Source organism: Mesoplodon densirostris, chromosome 1, assembly GCF_025265405.1.
Source record: "Mesoplodon densirostris isolate mMesDen1 chromosome 1, mMesDen1 primary haplotype, whole genome shotgun sequence".
NCBI lineage: Eukaryota > Metazoa > Chordata > Mammalia > Artiodactyla > Ziphiidae > Mesoplodon > Mesoplodon densirostris.
Window position 1 is genome coordinate 64980351 of NC_082661.1, and position 23168 is coordinate 65003518.

The window sequence follows — 23168 nt, forward strand, 5'->3', positions numbered from 1 at the left end:
TGTGTCTATCTCTATAAATTTGTGAAAAAGAAGAAAGACAAAACAATGTCACACTAAGTGATTCACTTCTAGATCCAACAGAGTCATTCTGTAATACAGAAAGAATACATCTTCACTGATTTATTTCTTCGCCAATTAAAAAATAATTTAGTCAGGTTTCCTTATAGCTTCTCCATTGTGAAGAAGCCAGAGGAAAAGTTTTAATTTTTTAAAGGCTAATCTTGCTGTATTTCATCTAAGAAAATTGGAAAACACCAGACTTTTCTTTTAAAAATTTTAAGGGAATCTCCAGCCCTCAATCTCTCTCTCTCTCTTTTTTCCCCCAAAACTCAAGGTGAAGGAGTGGGGCAATTTTACTCTTTTTTTAACCTTTTTTTAAAAAAAACATTTTTTGAGAAGAAGTCTAGGTTACCAGGGAGGGAAACGAAAAATAAATCTATAATCAAATTCTGATGGTAATGATGTTTATTTTTCAGTCCTTTACTATTTATACAACATAATTTGAATTTATTTTCACAGTAACCACTATGAGGTAGATTATATTAATCCCATTTACTTAGATGAATAAACTGAGGGTAGGAGAGGTGAAATGGCATGCTGAAGGATCCAGAATTAAACACACAAAAACCTGAACAAATACTCTAAATGTTAGAGAGTGAAGTTGTGTGATTTGATCATTTTACACACAGTATCTCATGTCTTCCTGCTAATAGTTTGAGATAGGAACAATGTTTCCCTTTTGAAAATTGAAGACATTGAGGCTTCAAAAATTAGGCAGCTTCCCTTTTGTGATCCAGCCAGTGATGGGAAAAGGCAGGGGCTGAATCCAGGCCTTTCTGCCTCTAGAATCTTGTAAGACCCATGGCGCTATGATCATTTCCTTCTTGGAAATCAGAATAAAGTCCAAAGAGTTCACAAGGAAAGCCTATCTTTCTTGATGAGAACATGTCACTGTGGCCACAGCAGGATATTGAAGCTTCTTCCTCAGAGCCCAGGGCTTTAGTGGGAGCCCTTGTTGAGGGCACCACACCTAGAGGTAACTGGACTCCCTGGGGCAACCTTCTCTGAATGCATTAGATAGAAATTATTTTGAACATAGGCAGTTCATGTGTCAACCTGCAGAACTCAGAAAAACCTACACACTTCAGCCCTGGGAGGTTATGTGTACATGTTCTCTCTGCAAAACGAAGAGCCTTTCCACGTGGAGCAAGATATGAACTTAGAATCCAGGGAGCTGAGATGGAAGAGACCTTCACAGAAGCCACTACGGGTCAGAGGACCATCTTGTTTGTTGCAGAGGAGAGACTAATCAAGGATCCGTTCCTTAGTTAGACGTTTAGCCTCAGTTTATCTCTTGTTTGCTGTGCCCACGTCTCCATGGCTTATTTAAGAAATGAATTCACTGCCCCAGGAAGCTCTCCTGCATTGAGTGTGGGGTGCAGCTGGAAACTCAGAGGTCTCCTGATTATTGGTCTGGGGGACATTGGGGCTTCGGGTCTGTCCCTTGTACCAAATAGATTTCAAGAACAATTAAATTCATTAGGGGGAATCATGTCACAGAGCTCAGTCCTGACCCCAAATTACTCAGCCTGGTTTTTATTAACTGCTTACAGCTTTCCACTCACCTCTTGCATTCTGAAAAGGGCCCTAGTAGTCCAAGTAGCAACAACATCTAACATTATCTACATGTGTCCCAAACTCTGTTCTCTACCCTCTTCCCTCCTAAAAGTCCTGAGAACCTTTCAATAGCTGACCTGATTACCAATATTGTGTAATCTTATAGAGACCATGCTCCTGCCTGCCTCTCAACCTCTCTGTCTGTGTCTGTTACTGTCTCTTATTTTCTCTCTTAAACTACAACGTGTGTTGGGCTTAGATTGCCCAAGAACAAATTATTTTTTTAATTTATATCAATAATGTTTGCATATTTTTCTACACAATTTGCACATACTGTGTTAGCTTAATTTCTAGACACTTTATAGTTTGTGTAGCTATTGAAAATGGCATCATTTTTCTAATTGCTTATTTTGGCCTATAGGGCCATTTTTTTTTTCAGTAACATTGGTAAACCCTCCAATAGTACTTAGTAGATGGTATATATATTATTTTGATTATCTATGTGCATAATCCAATAAACTGTTAATATTAAGATCAGTTACTTGTTCCCCTGACCACTGATTTTGGATCTTTGAAAATTATTTAATTTTGGGGAGACTCAGATTCCCCAATTTTAACATGTGGTTGACATGAATTTCATAAGTGAACTGGAAAGATTCATAGAGTGAATGCAACTGAGGTGCTTGGTTCAGTGTATCTCCTGGCCTGGCCTGGAACTCAGCCATGTGGCCAAAGCCAGCTTTACAGAAGGCCAGGGAGAGTACTTTAGCTATGTGCCAGGAAGTAAAGGAATGTGTTCCAGTCTTTGCCAAAACACTTATATTCCTCCCTCTAATTTGTAGAGATTTGATTTTTACTTTTTTTAAGATTTTCATTTCGATCTAATGGCTCCATATTTTCAGTTGATTTTTTTCTTTCAATGACATCTTTGTGGAAGGGAAATTGGTAGGAAACAAAATTAAAACAAAAAATAATTTAAAAGTAGATCTTTTAACACTTTAATCTCTATATTCCCAGAAAATGTGTATATATATATATATATATATATATATATATATATATATATATATATATGCACAGGTTTATATATATGGAGGTCAGACAGACTATAAGGGATTAATGAAAGAATTTCATTATGTCATGGACTTTTCAGCTGAAGCTTAACTATTTTGGCTCCAGCCTTAGACTGAAAAAGAAAACCAAATGAGTTTACACAACAAACCAGTAACTAACAGGAGATTGAAGATGTATTTACAAGCAGAGTGATATTAAAACTCATCACCCCAGGTGGGTTCAAAATTCAGATCTTCACAAAATGCATGGCTGCCTTGCAAATCCACTGATAGCCATGTAATGTGTGGCCCTGTGCAACTTTCAGATGTCCTCAAATGCACTGTCTATAAGGTGCCATATTCTCTGCAAAATGCACAACGAGCCATATATAACTAAACCCAAGGATTCACAATGCTTCATGCATAACTGTCTGAGAAATGCAAGGCTTCCTGCCAATAAGCATACTTCATTTTCACCAAACGCATATCTATTGATATATTCAAAATACAGATATATTCAAAATACAGATTCAAAATATATCCAGAATTCAGTTTTCTTTGAAATTGTCAGCCATTCCCAAAGTACACAATGATAAGAACTGCAGTCTCCTCTGTTTTACCCAAGTCCTGGGAGTGGAGCACATACTGGGTGCCATGCATAGTGTTAGATAATTTGTGAGCAGGTGTTCACTAATCCTGAGACTGTCCAGCAGAATTCCCTATTATTGTCTCCAACTTACAGATGAGGAAATGAAGGCTCAGAGAAGTTTGGGAAACTTGCCAAAGATCACCCACGTTAGTAGGTAACATATTTGTGAATTAAAACCAGGTCTGATTGCAGAGGTGTCTTTTCTTTTCCTCTACCCTACAATGAGTATCTGAGTGAATAAATTCTAGGCATGAAAGTTATGAAGACAAAGACCTGAGTCAGGAAAGCAGTAGATGTATTGTAGAATCAGAAAGCAGTTCTTCTCTGTGCCAGATCAGCTGACACATAGGAACCATGAAAAGGAACTGGTGGGAAATAAAACTGAAAAAAATAGGTTGGGGTTTTTGGGGAGTGAGAGTAGAAATTCCTTAAGATTAGGAGAATTGCACAGTTTTTTTTCCCCGCTCAGGTAGCTAAGGCATAGTAACAAAGAGGAATATAGGTTCTAATACCGACTACCTTTCATTCATTCACTGTGTGTTCCCAAATGAATTGCTTCGTTTCTCTGCATTTCAATTTCCTTATCTTTAGCATGAGGCTAATTATGGTATCTACTGATGAGAGGTTAAGATAATGAAAAATTATTATTAACATTATTAACGAGGGAACAGATTTTAACACAGCAACTTTATATATGGGACAGCACACAGGATCTGGAGTCAAGAAATGTTGAGTAAAATGTTATATCAAATAATTTCTGACTGTGACGTTATTCACAGATGATTAATCTCTTTGGCCTCCATTGGTCCACGTGTAAAATGAGGGTGAATATAAGCCTTGCCACATCTACTTTACAGGCTTGTGAGGATCAAATAAGATCTCATGGAACAAAAAGCACTTCCCAAGATACAAATTTTCACCCTATGGCATTATTTCTCATGTAATGAGTTACCTGGTCATCTTCCTATGGGTGTCAACTCGGAAACAAAGGGACATTGAAGGAGGAGTTTGCTGTGGATGGAACCACAGATAGTGTTTCAGTAGAACCCAGAGATGTTGGCTTTACCAAGGCAAATATTTACAACTGTAACTTGCTCAAACGTGCGGTGGTGTTTTGGTTGCTCAGTTATAGAACCTGCCCATGGTCTGGCTTCACCATCAGAAGAAGCTGGGGTTAGGGTTAAGGTTAGGGAAGTTAGGAGCTCTTAGATTCACATGGTGGATTGACATTACATGCCCCAACCAGTTTCTTGAGATTTGTTTCTCACTCTAGAGCTCCTTTGATGATACTGAAATTTCTCTTTCCATGACTCATAAATGACCACAGGCCAGTGGAGGTGTTTCCAAGGAAAGAGTGTTCCAAGATTGGCATCACCCCAAAGCCTCATACATTTGATTCAAATCACAAGTATCTTTCATTTCTTGTTCTCTGACTCTTATTTTTGCATCCTTTGTACCTTCCCACCTCTTACCTGCTCAACAGAAGTGATAGTGTCTAAATACTGCACTCCCTCTTCCCTGATTTTCATCCAGGAGCTCTGAGAAGCTGTTTGGACCCTCCTCAGTTGCCCCCACCACTGGAGCTATCCCCTCCCCATGGAGTCGGAATTATCTCAACTTTCTGAGTTTAATTTTTTCTTTAATATTTCCCATGGGGATATATGCACAAGGCTTAAAAATAAAGACAGGGCTTCTCTGGTGGCACAGTGGTTGAGAGTCCACCTGCCGATGCAGGGTACGCATGTTTGTGCCCTGGTCTGGGAGGATCCCACATGTTGCGGAGTGGCTGGGACCATGAGCCATGGCTGCTGAGCCTGCATGTCTGGAGCCTGTGCTCCGCAGTGGGAGAGGGCACAACAGTGAGAGGCCCGCGTACAGCAAGAAATAATAATAATAATTAAAAAATAAAAATTAAATTAAAAAATAAATAAATACCCAAAAAAAAAGTAAAATAGGGTTTATGGTATGCAACAATTCCCTACCAGACTCATCCTTAATTCTAGGGAAAATTTTCAGATGTAAAAAGCTAGTCACTGTATTTTCTTTTTCTTTTTTTTTTGATATTACTATCTTTTGATTTAGCAATTTTAGATATATTCTGCTGTGATTGATATTGATCTAACTCCTTTGACACTCTCAACACTTCTCTCATTCACTTCTTCCAGTTTTCTGTTTGTCCATTGGTTTTCTTTTTCAACTTAGGAACACATTTGCAATTCATTCTACTCTTCATTTCTTATTCATCAGATAAATGCATATCTTGACACCCCACTTGTATGATAAGGATATTAGTGCCTCTGCCCATTCCCTCAGCCCTCTTTTTACTTCCACCTTCCAAATTTCATTAGCTTTTTTTTTTTTAACATCTTTATTGGAGTATAATCACTTTACAATGGTGTGTTAGTTTCTACTTTATAACAAAGTGGAGCAGCTATACATATGCATATACCCCATATCTCCTCCCTCTTTCATGTCCCTCCCACCCTCCCTATCTCACCCCTCTAGGTGGTCACAAAGCATCGAGCTAATCTCCCTCTGTTATGCAGCTGCTTCCCACTACCTATCTATTTTATATTTGCTAGTATATATAAGTCCATGCCACTCTGTCACTTCATCCCAGCTTACCCTTCACCCTCCTGCAGTCCTCAAGTCCATTCTCTAAATCTGTGTCTTTATTCCGGTCCTGCCTCTATGTTCTTCAGAACCACTTTCTTTTCTTTTTCTTTCTTTCTTTTTCTTTTTTTTTTTGATTCCATATATATGTGCTAGCATATGGTGTTTATTTTTCTCTTTCTGACTTACATCACTCGGTATGACAGTCTCTAGGTCCATCCACCTCGCTAAAAATAACTCAATTTCATTTCTTTTTATGGCTGAGTAATATTCCATTGTATATATGTGCCACATCTTCTTTACCCATCCATCTGTCGATGAACACTAAGGTTGCTTCCATGTCCTGGCTATTGTAAATAGAGGTGCAATGAACATTCTGGTACATGACTCTTTTTGAATTATGGTTTTCTCAGGGTATATGCTCAGTAGTGGGATTGCTGCATCGTATGGTAGTTCTATTTTTAGTTTTTAAGGAACCTCCATACTGTTCTCCATAGTGGCTGTATCAATTGACATTCCCACCAACAGTGCAAAACGGTTCCATTTTCTCCACATCATCTCCAGCATTTATTTTTTGTAGAGTTTTTGATGATGACCATTCTGATGGGTGTGAGGAGATACCTCATTGTAGTTTTGATTTGCATTTCTCTAATGATTAATGATGTTGAGCATCCTTTCATGTGTTTGTTGGCAAGATGTATATCTTTGGAGAAATGTCTATTTAGGTTGTCTGCCCATTTTTAGCTTGGGTTGTTTGTTTCCTTGATATTGAGCTACATGTGTTGCTTGTATATTTTGAAGATTAATCCTTGGCAGTTGTTTCATTTGAAAATATTTTCTCCCATTCTGAGTGTGGCCTTTTCATCTCGTTTATGGTTTCCTTTGCTATGCAAAAGCTTTTAAGTTTCATTAAGCCCCATTTGTTTATTTTTGTTTTTATTTCCATTTCTCTAGGAGGTGGGTCAAAACGGATCTTGCTGTGATTTATGTCATAGACTTTTCTGCCTAGGTTTTCTTCTAAGAGTTTTAGAGTGTCTGGACTTACATTTAGGTTTTTAATCCATTTAGGGTTTATTTTTGTGTATCGTGTTAGGGAGTGTTCTAATTTAATTCTTACATAAAGCGGTCCAATTTTCCCAGCACCACTTATTGAAGAGGCTCTCTTTTCTCCATTGTATATTCTTCCCTCCTTTATCAAAAATAAGGTGATCATATGTACATGGGTTTATCTTTGGGTTTTCTATCCTCTTCCATTAATCTATATTTATGTTTTTGAGCCAGTACCATATGTCTTGATTACTGTAGCTTTGTAGTATAGTCTGGAGTCAGGGAGCCTGATTCTTCCAGCTCCATTTTTCTTTCTCAAGATTGCTTTGGCTATTAGGGTTCTTTTGTGTTTCCACACAAATTGTGAAATTTTTTGTTCTAGTTCTGTGAAAAATGCCATTGGTAGTTTGATAAGGATTGCATGGAACCTGTAGATTGCTTTGGATAGTATAGTCATTTTCACAATGTTGATTCTTCCTATCCAAGAACATGGTATATCTGTCCATCTTTTTGTATCATCTTTAGTTTCTTTCATCAGTGTCTTACAGTTTTCTGCATACAGGTCTTTTGTCTCTTTAGGTAGGTTTATTACTAGGAATTTTATTATTTTTGTTGCAATGGTAAATGGGAGTGTTTCCTTAATTTCTCTTTCAGATTTTTCATCATTAGTGTATAGGAATACACTAGATTTCTGTGCATTAATTTTGTATCCTGCTACTTTACCAAATTTACTGATTAGCTCTAGTAGTTTTCTGGTAGCATCATTAGGAGTCTCTATGTATAGTATCATGTCATCTGCAAACAGTGACAGCTTTATTGCTTCTCTTACAATTTGGATTCCTTTGATTTCTTTATCTTCTCTGATTGTTGTGGCTAGAACTTCCAAAACTATGTTGAATAATAGTGGTGAGAGTGGACATCCTTTTCTTGTTCCTGATCTTAGAGGAAATGGTTTCAGTTTTTCACCATTGATAATGTTGGTTGTGGGTTTGTCATATATGGCCTTTATTATGTTGAGTTAAGTTCCCTCTATGCCAACTTTTTGGAGGTCTTTTATCATAAATGGGTGTTGAATTTTGTCAAAAGGTTTGTCTGCATATATTGAGAGGATCATATGTTTTTGCCCCTTCAATTTGTTAATATGGTTAATCACATTGATTGATTTGCATATATTGAAGAATCCTTGCATTCCTGGGATAGACATCACTTGATCATAGTGTATGATCCTTTTAATGTGCTCTTGGATTATGTTTGCTAGTATTTTGTTGAGGATTTTTGCATCTATGTTCATCAGTGATATTGGACTGTAGTTTCTTTCTTTGTGACATCTTTGTCTGATTTTGGTATCTCAGTGATGGTGGTCTGGTAGAATGAGTTGGGGAGTGCTCCTCCCTCTGCTCTATGTTGGAAGAGTTTGAGAAGGATAGGTGTTAGCTCTTCTCTAAATGTTTGATAGAATTTGCCTCTGAAGTCATCTGGTCCGGGGCTTTTTTTTGTTGTTGGTAGATTATTAATCACAGCCTCAATTTCAGTACTTGTGATTTGTCTGTTTATATTTTCTATTTCTTCCTGATTCACTCTCAGAAGGTTGTGCTTTCTAAGAGTTTGTCCATTTCTTCCAGGTTGTCTTTTTTATTGGCATATAGTTGCTTGTATTAATCTCTCCTGATTCTTAATTTTTCTTCAGTGTTAGTTGTTGCTTCTCATTTTTCATTTCTAACTCTATTGATTTGAGTCTTCTCCCTTTTTTTCTTGATGAGTCTGACTAATGGTTTAACAAGTTTGTTTATCTTCTTAAAGAAACAGTGTTTAGTTTTATTGATCTTTGTTACTCTTTCTTTCATTTGTTTATCATTTATTTCTGATCTGAACTGTACCTTTCCTTTCCTTCTTCTAACTTTGGGATTTTTTTGTTCTTCTTTCTCTAATTGCTTTAGGTGTAAAGTTAGGTTGTTTATTTGAGATGTTTCTTGTTTCTTGAGGTAGGATTGTATTGCTATAAACTTACCTCTTAAAACTGCTTTTGCTGCATCCCATAGGTTTTGGGTCATCATGTTTTCATTGCCACTTGTTTCTAGGTATTTTTTGATTTCCTCTTTGATTTCTTCAGTGATTTCTTGGCTATTAAGTAGTGTGTTGTTTAGCGTCCATGTGTTTGTATTTTTTACAGGTGTATTCCTGTAGTTGATATCTAGTCTCAGAGTGTTGTGGTTGGAAAGGATACTTGATACAATTCAATTTTCTTACATTTACCAAGGCTTGATTTGTGACCCAAGATATGATCTATCCTGGAGAATGTTCCATTAGAACTTGAGAAGAAAGTGTATTCTGTTGTTTTTAGATGGAATGTCATATAAATATCAATTAAGTCCATCTTGTTTAATGTATCATTTAAAGCTTGTGTTTCCTTATTTATTTTCATTTTGGATGATCTGTCTGTTGGTGAAAGTGAGGTATTAAAGTCCCCTACTATGATTGTGTTACTGCCGATTTCCCCTTTTATGGCTGTTAGAATTTGCCTTCTGTATTGAGATGCTCCTATGTTGGTTGCAGATATATTTACAGTTGTTATATCTTCTTCTTGGATTGATCCCTTGATCATTGTTAGTGTCTTTCTTTGTCTCTTGTAATAGTCTTTATTTTAAAGTCTATTTTGTCCGATATGAGAATTGTTACTGCAGCTTTCTTTTGATTTCCATTTGCATGGAATATCTTTTTCCATCCCCTTACTTTCAGTCTGTATGTGTCCCTCGGTCTGAAGTGGGTCTCTTGTAGACAGCGTATATATGGGTCTTGTTTTTGTATCAATTCACCCAGTCTGTCTTTTTGTGGGAGCATTTAATCCATTTACATTTAAGGTAATTATTGATATGTATGTTCCTATTACCATTTTCATAATTTTGGGGGGTTTGTTATTGTAGGTGTTTTCCTTCTCTTGTGTTTCCTGCCTACAAACGTTCCTTTAGCATTTACTGTAAACCTGGTTTGGTGATACTGAATTATCTTAGATTTTGCTTGTCTGTAAAAGTTTTAATTTCTCTGTTGAATCTGAATGAGATCCTTGCTGGGTAGAGAAATCTTTGTTTTAGTTTTTTCCCTTTCATCACTTTAAATATGTCCTGCTACTCCCTTCTGACTTGCAGAGTTTCTGCTGAAAGATCAGCTCTTAAACTTATGCAGACTCCCTTGTATGCTATTTGTTGTTTTCCCTTGCTGCTTTTAATATTTTTTCTTTGTATTTAATTTCTTATAGATTGATTAATATGTCTTAGCATGTTTCTCCTTGGCTTACTCTCTATGGGACTCTCTGTGCATCTTGGACTTGATTGACTCTTTCCTTTCCCATATTAGGGAAGTTTTCAACTCTAATCTCTTCAAATATTTTCTCAGTCCCTTTATTTTTCTCTTCTTCTGGCACCCATATAATTCGAATATTGGTGCATTTAATGTTTTCGTAGAGGTCTCTGAGATTGTCCTCGATTCTCTTCATTCTGTTTTCTTTATTCTGCTCTGTGGTAGTTATTTCCACTATTTTATCTTCCAGGTTTCTTATCTGTTCTTCTGCCTCAGTTATTCTATTGATTCCTCCTAGAGAATTTTAAATTTCTTTTATTGTGTTATTCATCATTGTTTGTTTTCTCTCTAGTACTTCTAGGTCCTTGTTAAAAGTTTCTTGTATTTTCTCCATTCTATTTCCAAGATTTTGGATCATCCTTACTATCATTACTCTGAATTCTTTTTCAGGTAGACTGCCTATTTACTTTTCATTTGTTTGGTCTGAGAGTTTTTATCTTGCTCCTTCATCTGCTGTGTATTTCTTTGTCTTCTCAATTTGCTTAACTTACTCTGTATGGGATCTCCTTTCCACAGGCTGCAGGTTAGTAGTTCCTGTTCTTTTTGGTGTCTGCCCCCAGTAGCTAAGGCTATTTCAGTGTGTTGTGTATGCTTCCTGGTGGAGGGGACTGGTGCCTGTGTTCTGGTGGATGAGGCTGTATCTTGTCTTTCTGGTGGGCAGGACTGTGTCTAGTGGTGTGTTTTGGGGTGTCTGTGATCTTATTATGAGTGTATGTGCCCCCTCTTTTAATGGGTGGGGTTGTGTTCCTCTCTTGCTAGTTGTTTGGCATAGCGTGTCCTGTATTGTAGCTTGTTGGTTGTTGAGTGGATCTGGGTCTTAACACTGAGATGGAGATCTCTGGGAGAACTTTCACCATTTGATATTATGTGGAGCTTGGAAGCCGCTCCTGGAACAATGCCCTGAACTCAGCTCTCCCACCTCAGAGGCACAGGTCTGACACCCGGCCAGAGCACCGAGACCTTGTCAGCCATATGGCTCAGAAGAAAAGGGAGAAAAAAGAAAAAAGAAACAAAGAAGTAAAATTAAAAAAATAAAGTTATTCAAATAAAAAAATTATTAAAAATTATTAAAAAGTAATAAAAAAAAGAAAGAAAGAAGAGAGCAACCAAACCATAAAACAAATCCCCCAATGATAACAAGCCCTAAATCTATAAAACAAACAAACAAACAAACAAAACAAACAAACAAACAAACAAAACAAACAGAACCCTAAGACAAATGGTAAAATAAAGCTATACAGAAAATAATCACACAAAGAAGCATACACATACACACTCACAGAAAGAGAAAAAGGAAAAAAAAAATATATATATCCATATGAAAAAAAAAAAAGGAAGAGAGCAATCAAATCAGTAAATCAATCTACCAATGATAATAAACTCTAAATACTAAACTAAGATAAGCATAAAACCAGAACCCAGTCAGTCACATACAGCAAAACCCAAGTCTACAGTTGCTCCCAAAGTCCACCATCTCAATTTTGGGATGATCCGTTGTCTCTTCAGGTATTCCAGAGATGCACGGTACATCAGGTTGGTCGCGGAGATTTAATCCACTGTTACTGAGGCTGCTTGGAGAAATTTCCCTTTCTCTTCTTTGTTCGGACAGCTCCTGGGGTTCAGCTTTGGATTGGCTCCGCCTCTGTGTGTAGGTCGCCTGAGGGCATCTGTTCCCGCCCAGACAGGACGGGGTTAAAGAAGCAGCTGATTAGGGGTTTCTGGCTCACTCAGGCTTGGTGGAGGGCAGGCTATGGAATGTGGCACTAGCCTGCCGTGGCAGAGGCCGGCGTGACATTGCAACAACCTGATGTGTGCCGTGTGTTCTCCCCGGGGAATTTGTCACTGTGTCAATGGACCCTTACAGTGGCAAGCTGCATAGGCTCCCAGGAGGGGAGGTGTGGATACTGACCTATGCTTGCACACAGACTTCTTGGTGGTTGCAGCAGTAGCCTTAGCGTCTCATGACCATCTCTGGTGTCCACGCTGGTAGCCGTGGTTCACGCCTGTCTCTGGAGCTAGTTTAGGCAGTGCTCTGAATCCCCTCTCCTCGTGCACCCTGAAACAATGGTCTCTTACCTCTTCGGCAGTTCCAGACTTTTTCCCGGACTCCTTCCCAGCTAGCTGTGGCACACTAGTCCCCTTCAGGCTGTGTTCACACAACCAACCTCAGTCCTCTCCCTGGAATCTGACCTCCGAAGCCGGAGCCTCAGCTCCCAGCCCCCGCCCATCCTGGCGGGTGAGTAGACAAGCCTCTCAGGCTGGTGAGTGTTGATTAGCACCAATCCTCTGTGTGGAAATCTATCTGTTTTGCCCTCTGCACCCCTCTTGCTGTGCTCTCCTTCATGGCTCTGAAGCTCCCCCTTCTCTCATCCTCAGTCTCTGCCAGTGAAGGGGCTTCCTAGTGTGCAGAAACTTTTCCTCCTTCACAGCTCCCTCCCCTAGGTGCAAGTCCAGTCCTTATTCGTTTGTCTCTGTTTTTTCTTTTGCCCTACTCAGGTATGTGTAGAGTTTCTTGCCTTTTGGGAAGTCTGAGTTGTTCTGGCAGCATTCAGTAGGTGTTCTGTAGGAGTTGTTCCACATGTAGATGTATTTCTGATGTATTTGTGAGGAGGAAGTTGATCTCCATGTCTTCCTCCTCCGCCATCTTGAAGGTCTCCCTTTCATTAACTTTAATGAAAGTTTCAACATCAAAATTGGTACCACTACATCCTAATCTGTAACCACCTTCCTTCTTTCATCTATATGTTGATTCTAAATGTTGACAATAAATAGTTTACATATTTATGATTGAGTAAATATCAGAATACAGAGTTGATAAACTATGGTTTATTTATTTATTTTTCTTTAGTGTTTACTCTGTGTTGCTACTTGCCTTGGTCTATTTTTTATTTTCCTCTTAATCTTTGACCTTAAACATAGCTCTTTGTTGATTAAATTTTTATTATGTCACCTGTTCTTTTGCAACCTCTCCTTTTTCCAAGGGCCTCCCTCTCAAGGCTCCCCCCCATATTTCTATTTAATGAAGACTAATTACCCTCAAATCTTGTTCCATAGCTGTATTTTTAGGATTGTCATCCCTAGCTCTCCCAGCTTGGATGAACTTTCCCATATTCCATATTCTTCTTGGTTTTTCTAGAATATATTTTCAGGTATTTTAGCAAGAAGTTGCTTAAAAGAGGTCAACTTTCAGAGTCTTTTCATGTCTGAAAAGCATCTCAATTATTGCTAACTTCAAAAGTAAATGTTAGTTAGGTTGGATAATGAGCTCCCTCATCAAATCACATTTCACATATAAGTCATCCACCATCCTTCCAGGATGAAACTCCTTAATCATCTCAATAGCAAATATATTAATATAAGTAAGGTTATATTAATATATACTTAACATTAAAAGAAGAAAAGATATATGCTGCAGGAAAGCAGAATGATTTTAGAACTCCTCATCTATTCTCAATAATTATTAATAATTAAAAATGAGCCATTTTAAAACACAGGCATGTGCTTATAAACTTTGCTCTTATTTTTTCTAGCTCTGTGGTTCTCAAACTTTAGAGTGCATAAGAATTACCTTTCATGGCAAATATACAAAACTCTGTACAGATCTTTATAAAGGCAATTTAAGGGGTTTTCAGAGATAATTCTTGACTATCAAATTGCATTATTTCTAAGTTACATCTTTTCATATTTTAATATCTAAAATCATACACATCTTATAAAAACAATGGCACTTTACACTTTTATCAGTGCTTTTTTGTAATTTTTAGTGGTATAGAGAATAATAAAGCACCTTAAAATTAATGCTGTATCAAATTCAATAAAATATGGCTGACTTCATAATAGAATTCAAGAGAATTTTGGAAGCATTGCTTTTTGTGTGTGTTGAAACACCACTCTTGCTCATTGAAAGTTTATTTTAATTGTTTCTTTTTTAGGTAACTTTCTGGATCTTTTTATCCTTGGTGTTTTATATTTCCTAATGATGCTCCAAATGAGGGTCATTTGTTGTTTTACTTCACTATATTTAGTAATTGTTGGCTTCTTTTAAGTGAAATTCCATGTTGTTCAGCTCTTGTTTATATCCTTCTGTTACTCCTTGAATAATTTCCTCTTCTCTGTTTTCAGTGATTTCTCATCCTAGAACTCCTTTCAGTCATATATTGGATCTTAAGAGTGGTGTTTATGATTTCTTTTTCCTCATTTTGTATTTCTTTTTATTTTTATTATTTGGAGAAGAGGAATTTACTCTTTCTAATTTTCAACTCTTTATTGAATTTTTTGTTTTGACAATTATATTTTTAATTTCTAAAAGTTTTTCTTTCCAGTTTTCTAATTGTCTCTTTATCCACAGCTTTCTCTTTCTTTCTGTTTTTTTTTTTTTTTATTGCAATGCATTTCCTCATATTCTTGAGGATGTTAATCAGTATTTTTTTGTTTGTTTTTGGTTTTTTTTTTGCGGTACATGGGCCTCTCACTGTTGTGGCCTCTCCCGTTGTGGAGCACAGGCTCCAGACATGCAGGCTCAGCAGCCATGGCTCACGGGCCTAGCCACTCCACGGCATGTGGAATCTTCCTGGACAGGGGCATGAACCCATGTCCCCTGCATCGGCAGGCAGCCTCTCAACCACTGCACCACCAGGGAAGCCCTGCTTTTTTTAAGTTCTATCCTCCAAATTATCTGTTTTGGGGGGATCATACTTTTCTGTTTTGCTTATCTTGATTTTTCTCTTTTGTTCTTCTATTAGCTACTGCTCCACAACAAACCACACCAAAACTTAGTGGCTTAAAATAACACTTTATGACTTCTAATGGTTCTGTGTATTGACTGGGCTTAGCTGAGCAATTACTGCTTTGTGTCTCTCATTCAACTGTAGTCATATGATAGCTGAGTCACAGAAAGGATTTATTATTCTTGAAGTCCAATGGGATTCCTCCATTCATATGTTGGGACATCACCTGGGATGACTGGACTAGCTGGTGATGTCCAGAAATCACTATTTCTGTACACAGACTCTGCACATGGTTGACTTAAGTTTCCTCACAGTATGGAAGGATAGATTCTAAGGGTAGTTGGACTTCTCACATGACAAATGGCTTACCTCAATGTGAGTGTTTCAAGGGTCCCAAGCAGAAACTTCAGGGTTCTTTGCATCTAGCCTTGGAAGTCCCAAAATGTCACTTTGGTAACGTTCTATTGGTTATTCAGGTCACTAAAGGCAACCTATACTAAAGGGGAAAAGAACAAGACTGAACTTCTTGATTAAAGGAATACCACGTTCACACAAAGAAGAAAATATTGAGAAGTCCTGATTTCAATTATTTAGGGTATTTTCCCAAAAGTGGGATTTATAGATTATATGATAATTCTATTTTAAATTTTTTGAGGGATCTCCATATTGTTTTTCATTGTGGCTACAGCATTTTGCCTTCACACCAACAGTGTACAAGTATTCTAATTGGACTTCTTCTTTACTTTCTATTCTCCATCTACCCTGGCCTTGCTCTGTTTCTCAACTGTATCACAAAGACATATGTGTTTTTTTTCTACCTTATCTCCTTCTCTTCCTTTCCATAGTTGAAGTCAACCTGTTTATACATGTTTATATCCTATGTATTTATAGTTTCTTTTCATATCATCATGCATTTCCCCATGTCATTAGAATCTATTTTAAAACATTATATTTAATGACTGTTAATTTTACTCATATGAATGTCCCTAATATGATAGATTTCTTTCCATTTTCATGCTATTACAAGAACATCATTTTTGGAGTAAAATATATGTACAAATATCTTATTTTTAAAATAATTTTTATGATAGAAAAATCAACAGAAATCGTTTTATAAAACAATTTCTCCCGTCTTGGTTTAGTAACTTTTGTTTCCTATATTGGTTGTTGAGAGTACTGCTTAAATGATTTTTTTTTCAAGAGTGGCCCATATTTTCGTCCCTTTATATAGGAGGTTGATTTTCTGTGCCTCTTTCATAAAAGACTGCTTGTTAAGATAAATGATTCTTGGGTCATGGCCATTTTCCCTAAAAATTCACCAGGTCTTTCTCTGTTGTTTTATGTTCTCTTGAACAAAAAATCCGAGATATCAATTTCATTACTCTGGAAGTACCTACAGTTATCTTCCCTGGAGAGTTATGGATTTTTCTTGAATTTTTAAAAATTACTTTTTAATGTAATCATAAAGTGTCCTATTCATTGTATTTTCTTAGAATGTCATGAGCTTTTTGCTTTCTATTGTCAGATATTCTTTCTTCTAGGAAACTTTAATTTCTTATTGATCTTAAGGCAACTTCCAATACTCCATATTATCTTTTTGTCAGGTTTCTGTTCCCTCTTCTCCAAACTAAATTTTTACCATATTTTTTTTATCCCTTTGTTTTATTCTAGGAGATCATTTTCAGTTTTTGCTGTAGAACATTAATTTGGCTATTAATTATTATATCCAAGGTAGAATTTAATTTTGTGTTGGGTTTTACTGTCACCTTTATATCTCACACAGATCTTCTTCCACTGTGCTTTATTATCTACTCCTCTTACTCTTTTCTTTCAGTGTCCAGCTTTCTCTAATACTCAAAACACAGAAAGTAGCTGAAAAACCACCAAGGTTCCCTCTCTTCTAACCACAGTTTCTGAGGTTGTATTCACGGTAATAACACTGTGAATCCAAAGTTCAGAGGAATAGAGACTTTAAATATATCGAAATTTTATGTGGAGCCACCTTGGAGAATAGATTTCTACGATAACTAGTGATATTTGGGAGACTTGAATTCAAATTCAGAACAGCTTCTTAGTCCACAATTTCTGCTGTTGAGGAAGTTTTGCTAATGATAATGCCTTATATGAGGATCAAATGAATTTTATAGGTTGAGCCAACAATATGGGAGATTATTCATAAGCATTAGGGAAAAACAAACAGGATTTAGAGTTGGGAAGAAAAAAGGCAGATAAAACAAATAGAAGAAAAGAAACAATTTTTGTGATGTCACTTTGGTGGGAAAAAAACGAGTAAAATACCTCAATGATTTTCTGTCTGCCAACAAGTGGGGAGCTGAGCTTGAGTGGGGAACTGAGCTTGGGTGGGGCCTGAGGAGTCAATAGATGGTCAGCAAGATTATGGTTTTCTCTGCCATGGAATTATCATGACATTCCCAACCACAGGTACTGAACTATATATTCCCTCTTTTCTTTTCTTTCAGTGATTTATTGAGTTGTTCAACAAATTTTGGGGACCCAATGCTTATTCAGTATAAGAGAAATGTAATATTGTTCCAGGGAAAATCATGGTTGATCTTTAATCTGAAATATTGGTTTTATGACCTTACTGCCAGGGACTGTCTATATGATTTGATGTATGGATGGTGAATTCAAGTGTGTATGTGATGGAAGTGGAACTTAATATAGAAGGTGATCTAATAAAATCTCTACTGGTTTCAGTCCTTGTCTCTCCAAACATAGTCTATTATTAGTTGCTTTCAAGAAATAAAATGGTCGTACTTTAGAATCTTCCTCTTACCTAAACTCTCAACATCATTTGACCCTGTCAACTGTGACTTTTTATATAAAATCTTCTCAGTTCTTACCCTCTATGGTGTTCTTAGGGGTAAGATACTACTTTTTCTATTCCTTCTCTGCCTTCTTGCTTGTTTTTCTTCCTCTGTTTTATCAATAGGTTCTCAATATTCAGTTTTATTCACTCTAACTCCTTTAGGAGTGTTAGATCCTATCCATCCCCTTGGCTTTAGCTGTACTCAAGCAGTTCACTAATATACGTTTCAAAGCCCATAACTCCCTTTTCAAATCATGAACCTCATATCTAAATGTTTACTTGACATCTCTTCATGGATTTATTAAATGCCTCTCAATCCTATGGCCCAAAATGAATTACTTCATTATTCCTCAACAAAATTAAATCTCTTTCACTGTTCTTTATTTCACTATAAAACTAAGCCATCGGGGCCTCCCTGGTGGCGCAGTGGTTAAGAGTCCGCCTGCCGATGCAGGGGATACGGGTTCGTGCCCCGGTCTGGGAGGATCCCACATGCCGCGGAGCGGCTGGGCCCGTGAGCCATGGCCGCTGGGCCTGCGCGTCCGGAGCCTGTGCTCCGCAACGGGAGAGGCCACAACAGTGAGAGGCCCGCATACCGCAAAAAGAAAAAAAAAAAAAAAAAAACTAAGCCATCTATTGAGTTAAGAAAGCTAGGAATCCAGAAATCATCCTGATAACAGCCTTCTCTCTCTCTTATGCATAATGAATCACCAAACGCTGTCAATTTTTCCTCCTAAACATTGCACAAATAATCCCACTAGTCCACCTACCATCTACTTAACAATAGCCTCCTAACTGGTTTACCACCATCTATCTGAAGCCAAATCCGGCCTCTGTACCCTGACACCGAATTCAATCTCGGAGACAAAGTTTTGGGTGAAGTAGAGTAACCCTGAGAGAACTGCTCAAAGGAGGTGAGGTGGGGAGCCAGGATATATAGGAGTTTTGCAACAAATGGCAGGTAGTCTGAGTGTCAAAAGATTATTGTTAATTAAAGAAAACCAGATATCTCAAGTTAAGGAATTTACTGTTTTTCTATGTATGGGAAGACTCAAGAATCTGGGCTCACTGAAATCATTCCTTTGATATGCACCTCAGCTATCTGGAGCCAGGATTCTGTGTTTTCACATCCTGAATTTCCTCAGGGTTCACTACTGGGAGTGGGGCTACAGTCTGATGCCTGCTAGAAGGCAGGTATTCTTTGCTTCCTGAGTTCCCTCAGGGCTCACCAGCCCAACATGGGCAATAGCTGCAATCTCTGATGACTGTGACATCCTTTGTTTACTGATATGACAGGCAATATTCTATTTCTCAGCACCAAGAACACTGGCATTTTTCAGTTTCCTCTACCTTACTTGCTGCGCCCTGACATAAAGCATTTGTGGTTTTTGTTCTCTCATTCTTCCTTTTTTGTCATATATATATATATATATATATATATATATATATATATATATATATATATATATATATATATATATATATATCGTATTTTAGATCAAACTTTACTCTCTTAGGAAGCTTTTCCTAGCCTCCCTTGATGAGGCCAACCTCTCCCACCTCCATAACATACCACTCTTCCCTTTTATACCACTTTGGCCCAGTGAAATTATATGCTTGTTTTTGCAACCCTTTCAAGTTTTACACCCTGATTCCATGAGGGAAAGAACTGTTTTGGTCATTCAACAGCTATTCTGGTACGTAGCCTATAGCAAGACCTCAAAAATCTTTATTGGAAGAATGATGGATGAATAATAATACAATTAATTACATTGAATAAATATTGCCTCACAATCTTCAATTCACATTCACATCTGATATTGATTCTCACATATTGACCCCAGGAGCATCTCAGAGCAAAGGTAATTATCTTCACTTTCTGAATGGGGAACCTTGTTGGTATATTGCATTGCCATGGGTACTGGTAAAAATATGCTTGACACTGCCAGGCCCTGAATCTCTGTAGAAGAAGGAAACCTGCTGAGTGAGTTTCTCTGCACTTCTTGCTAAAAAAATTACCATTAAAAAAAATGGCTCTCAGCTCTTAGAAATGCTGTTAGATACTTTTCTATATATTCTATTATTAAATGCCATTATGATTTTTCCAAATAGGTATTAGAAACCACATTTTATAGATAGAGAAATTGAGATTCAGGAACTTTAAGAAACTGATCAAGGTCACGCAGCTCTCTCAAGGTGCTGTGAAATTATTCTCCATTAACTGGAACTTTTGATGTTAAACTATTAGGACACAGGCTACAACAGGCTCATGTTTATTCTGGGAGATACTATTTGTCAACTTATAATCTATTTTACCTTCACAGATATCAACCCTTAGAACCAAGTAATAATGCTTTCCCCTAAAGCTAAAGCGATAGCCTTATTTGAGATGGGTTGACAGATTTCTAATTCTAACAGAGGGGCTCTCCTCTTTCCCTCTGCTTTGTTTTCCATTCTTTTAGTACAACATGGGATAAAAATAAATAAATCCCTGGGCATTGATCATGTTATGATTTAATGTATTTCTGATGCTACCTAGTCCACAGAAATAGACAGAAAGCTCAATTTGCATCATCTATTAAACAAGTTCTTAAAAACTTTTGCTTCAGCCCTAAAAAAAAGACAGCACAGAAAACATAACAATTGCTTCACCAAAGGAACATGAATATCACAGAGCTTTACTGTAATAATAGTGCACACATTGGGTGTTCATAGAGCTGAATTCTTCCAAGACTTGTGCTGGTGACCATGTAGCTATTTTACTACCTCATGAGTTGAGAACAGCTCTCCTCAAATATTAAAATAACTGGTACCCAATATTAAAATAACTGGTACCCTGATCATATTTGTAGGAAGATGAAACTTTATCACATATGTTTGCTAGTAATGTAGAATCAGAAACTTAGAGCATATTAACAAAACCTTTTAGCAACCGAACTTTTTATTTTGAGAGGAGGAATTATGCAGTGGAATGAGGTTAGGCTTTATCATCAGACTGAGCTTGTTTTGCCTCTACGACTTATCATAGACAAAGTGTGTGACATTATACAATCATCGGAAATCAAGAGATAATAGTTTCCAATTTTTCAGGGATTGGAGACGTGGTTATCCTGAGTATAAAGGGTCTAGCTTCTTATCTTGATGTGCAGTGGTAGTCTGTAGCATCTCAGACAATTATAATAATATTATTGTCATATTGATATTGACACATTGCTAATAACAGTCATTCTAATATGTTCTGGGCTGTGCTTTATCTCATTTAATTCTCAACACAGCTACGAGACTGATAGCATGTGAGATGACGAAACTGAAGTTGGGATAAGAAAGTGACTTGACCAGGGTCTCATAGCCACTAGGTGTCAAAGCTGGGACTCACACCCTATCTGCTTACAGATGTGAAACTCTCAGTTATCACATCTTCAAAATGAGTATACATTAGATAATTTATGCTTGGGCATTTAAAATACTTTTAATATGGGTGAAATAGAAAATTACTCTGCCCCAGACCTATACAGAGCTCTCTGTGGGATGTTTATTTGTACTGGGGAGGGACACTGCTCTCCCAAATCTTTATTGCACACTCTTCTTTGAGACCTTCTATCTGGGGTAGTGGATTAAGCATCCCCCTAGAACATGGGTAGCCAGGAGCTGAGAAAAGAAGAACATTCCTTACTGCTTATCAAGAAATGGGCAAACTTCTGCTCAGCGGTATCACTGCCCCCCCCTGAGGTTTGTTTTGAGGTACTACTCTCATAGCTCCTCCACCTCTCACCCTCTGCATTTATCAGATATTTATTTCATTAATATCAGTTGCTGCTGAGAAGCTAGGAAGAGGAAAAGAAGTTCCCTTCAGGCATCTGGCATTTTTTAGGAAACTTTTCATGTGCCTAATGATGTTAGATTATGCAGGATAAACAGTACATTATAATCTCCTTTCCTTTCTCTCATTTTCCTGTCATTTTATCAGATTTCCATGGAAACACTCTAGAATTTGAGGAACTCAAACTTCTCAACTCAAGTGAATTTTAGCTTCAACTTCCTTTCCAAGAGTCACTCCTATGATTACACCTCAAACTATGTCAAGACCCAGAGCTGTTCCACTTCTGAAGTCTTGAACTCTATTATTAAAACTTTGCTCAGTCTGCACGACTTACAATTTTCTTACTTTCTTAAACCCACCACTTCTGTTCCTTGATTCAAATAGTCCTTTGGACCTTTTACGCCTCTACTTTGTTCAGACTGTAAAGTTTAAGGTGTTCCATGACCAAGCTGAATGTCATTTTTGATCATCTAAATTGCATTTTTTAAAAAACTAACAACTTCAGTTCCATGACATCCCTGTCTTCTGTCTCACCTATCCAGCAGCATTCCAAGTCTGCATTTTCCCATAATGTTTCTTCTTAAATTTAGGTGATTGAAAGAAATACTCAGAGCATCACAGAGCATGATGGAGAAAAACTGAAAATGGTCATTGTACTCCAGCCCAGCAGTGTCTTTTGTCATCATTTTGCTTAATTATTCTTAATCATTTTGCTTGTTCATGATCTCATTACACTCCTAGCAATCTTCCAAATCATCTTCATTTTCTTGAATCATGACTCAGTTAATAACCCCCCATGTAAAATAATCCCCCACCCAGTTCATTGAGATTATAAAGCTTTCAAATATAAATTACCTCATTCTCATACTCCCTAACTCCCCACACCCCTAAGTATACAATCACCTGCCTTTCTAGACATCTTTACTCCCCCCCCACTCTGGCTCAAGCATGGATGTTCCTTCTGTTGTGCATCACTGAACCCTCCACATGGGATTCCATCCCATTCACTTTTTTCTCCTCCAAGACCCTCCTTCAACACTGGTGCTAACACCTAGGATTTTTGTGTCATCTATTGATTACTTCTAAGATGATCTAAGAAATCCTCTCAATTAGAATATTAATCTCTTACTCCTTTTTAAAAAAATTTACACTCCTCCTAGGTTGGTGCTTTTATTGCCTGCAGAACATAGTTTCCTAACCTAGTTTCCACACTTCACCCCCCACACTACTGGAACATGTGTCAGACTTCCTCCAAAATATGTCCATGGTACTCTTTTCAACCAGCAAAACCTTACTTGGCTGCTGGGTTTCTTCAGCTCTGCTTGTGTCCAACCAACCAAGGAGTAAGTTGTCAGTATCTCTTTCTTACAAAAACATGTGTTATCAGTTAGCTACTGCCATGTAACAAACAATCTTGATATTTAGTGTCTTAATTAAATATTTAACTCATAACTCTTCA